Source organism: Nannospalax galili, unplaced genomic scaffold, assembly GCF_000622305.1.
Source record: "Nannospalax galili isolate Female #2095 unplaced genomic scaffold, S.galili_v1.0 scaffold229, whole genome shotgun sequence".
Classification (NCBI taxonomy): Eukaryota; Metazoa; Chordata; class Mammalia; order Rodentia; family Spalacidae; genus Nannospalax; species Nannospalax galili.
The window spans coordinates 997,256-1,000,417 of NW_008360328.1; positions in this window are offsets into that span (position 1 = coordinate 997,256).

Sequence of the window (3,162 nt, forward strand, 5' to 3'; positions counted from 1 at the left end):
AAAATAAATATAATTTAAAAAAATATAGTATTCTCACTGGTTTAGAATTGGAGCCTGAAAAGCAAGTGGTATTATGTGTCCAGTAATATCAGAAACCAAAATGTTATGTAAATTTCATACCAAACTGGATGTATGGATTTGTAGCTGGCTACGAAAAGCAATTGTAATCCATACAAATGGAGGCTGGAGAGATCGTAACAGGGTCTTGCAGGGAACCTGGGTTGGGTTTCAAGGGATGATGTGCTCCCTCCTCTGGCCTCTGGGGGCATTGCATGCCAGGTGCACTTACATGCAGAAAAAAAATATACATAAAAAGTTTTGTCTTTTTGAGACAGGGTCTCCCTGTAGTCCCAACTGGCCTGGAACGCACTATGTAGACCAGGCTGGCCTCACTCTCACAGCGATCCATCTGCTTCCACCTCCTGAGTGCTGGATTAAAGGTATGCACCTTTGAAGAGAGAGGCTAAAGTACCAAAGACACTCTCTGCTCTTGGGTCGCACCTGGGCAGGGCATGGTGAGGAGGGTACAGGTGGATTGCGGGTCCCTCTCGCACTATGTAGACCAGGCTGGCCTCACTCTCACAGCGATCCATCTGCTTCCACCTCCTGAGTGCTGGATTAAAGGTATGCACCTTTGAAGAGAGAGGCTAAAGTACCAAAGACACTCTCTGCTCTTGGGTCGCACCTGGGCAGGGCATGGTGAGGAGGGTACAGGTGGATTGCGGGTCCCTCTCTGCTTCATGTGTACAGCTCGACGGCCTGGCCTCATCAGAGGGACAGTCCACTGGCTAGTCCACCCATAGCCACTTTAGCAGCAGAGACAGCAAGGATAGAAGCTGGTGCTCAGGACTATGGAAGACAAGTTCCCTTTTGTGGAGGGTTGAGGAGGCCCTTGATTGTTGTGATACCGCACACACATGAACGAAGCGTCCCACAGAGGAAGCAGGTGGAGAAATCACACCTCCTGTGGAGAGTTTGAATCTGGAGTTGGCTGAGTATGGATCCCTGAGAGACTTTAGTTTTGTTTGTTTTTGTTTATTTACCTTTGTGAGTCAGTACCTTGTAGCCCTGCTTGGCCTCAAACTCAGTATGTAGCCAAGGAAGACCTTGAACTCCTGATCTGCCTGCCTCCATTTCCCAAATGCTTGGGATTGTGGGCATAAACCACCAGGCCTGGCAAATTTCTTTGTCTTTCTCTAGCTAAATTTAACTCTGTCCTTGTGATGGTTTAAAAATTATTCTCAAGGGCTGGAGAGATGGCTCAGTGACCCAGCTTGAGACTCAGCTTTGAAAGGGAGGTGACTTTAAAATGTTCTCTGCAGTCTGTAGTAAAAATCAAAGATTTGTAATTGATAAAGGAAAATGTCTGAACTAGAGAGATGATTCAGTGGATAGAGGTGCTTGCCATCAAGCCAGACAAGCCAAGTTTGATCCACAACTAACTCCCAAAAGTTGTCCTCTGGGGTGCTGGAGAGATGGCCCAGTGGTTAAGAGCATTGACCTCTCTTCTAGAGGACCCGGGTTTGATTCCCAGCACCCACATGGTGGCTAAAACTATCCATAACTCCAGGTTCAGAGGATCCAATGCCTTCTGACCTCCGTGGGCATTACACAACATGGGTGCACTTAACACACATGCAGCCAATACACTCATACACACAAAATAAAAATAATAAATAGGGGCTGGAGAGATGGCTCAGTGGTTAAGAGCACTGACTGCTCTTGCAGAGGACCCAGGTTTGATTCCCAGTCCCCACATGGTGACTAACAACCATCTGTAATTCCAGTTCTGGGGGAATCTGATGCCTTCTTCTGACCTCTGCAGGCATTGCATGACATGGGTGTACTTACACACATGCAGGCAATATACTCATACACATAAAAATAATAAATAACATGTTTAAAAATAAATGAGAACTGGCTGCTCTTACAGAGGGCCAGGACTAGATTCCCAGCACCCACATGGTGGCTAACAGCTGTCTGTAATTCCAGTTCCAGGGGATCCAATGCCCTCTTCTGACCTCCATGGGCACTGCATGATGAGTACACTTACATACATGTAGGCAATACACTCATACACATAAAATGAAAATAATAAATGTGATATTTTTTAATTGAATGGAGAGTCCATCTCAGCTAAGCAGAAAGAAAACAATACAAAGTGCGCACACACACACACACACACACACACACACACACACACACAGAGGAACAGTGTGGCTGAGAATATTTACAATGCAGTTTTGGTGTAGAGGTGTTTTCAGGTCTCTTGGGTGTGTATATATGTAAGAAGGAAAGGACTGGATCATTGGAGGTGCCATCCTAGTAAATTTAACAGGGTATCTCTTTGCTATTCTTGTTATCTAATTAAATTAATTAACTAATTTGATTGTTTTTGAGACAGGGTCCCATGTGTCCAGGCTGGCCTTGAATTCACCCTGTAGCCTAGACTAGCCTTGAATTCCTGATCCTCCTGCCTCTCTACTTACTAAGTGCTGGAATTACTGGTGTATAACACCATGTCCAGATTCTTGTTGTTATTTTTTTTTTTGAGATAAGGTCTCATGTAGCCCATAACTGGATATTCAGAGGATAATTTTGAACTTCTGATCCTCTTGTCTCCACTTTTTGCGTACTGGGATTACAGGCAGGCTGAGAATGGAACACAGAGCTTCACGCATGCTAGGCATGTGATAGGCAAGCACTTTATCAATTAGTTGAGCTACATTCCCAGGCCCTCTCTTCTGATTTTGATTTTGATTTGTTACTTCTTGGATGGCTAATGATGTTCATATGTTCATGGCTTTTTTTTTTTTTTTTTTTTTTTTTTTTTTTTTTTTTTTAAAAAGCCCCCATAGGCCCAGCTGGCCTGGACCTGGCTATGTTGACCAGGTTGGTCTTGATCTCTGTGAGATCCACTCACCTCTGCCTCCCAAGTGCTGGAATTAAAGGATTAGGCCACCCTTCACTGCACTGTCTGTTTCTTTGAGAGAGGATCTTACTCTGTAGCCCAGATTAGCCTCAAACCCCTAACAATTCTCTTGCCTCAGCCTCCCAAGAGCTAAAGTGCTGGGATTACAGGTATGAGTCACCATGTCTGATTTGGTCTTTTAACTGCTGAACTGGAATTGTAAGAGGGGTCCCTCCCCCCTTCCCTCCCCC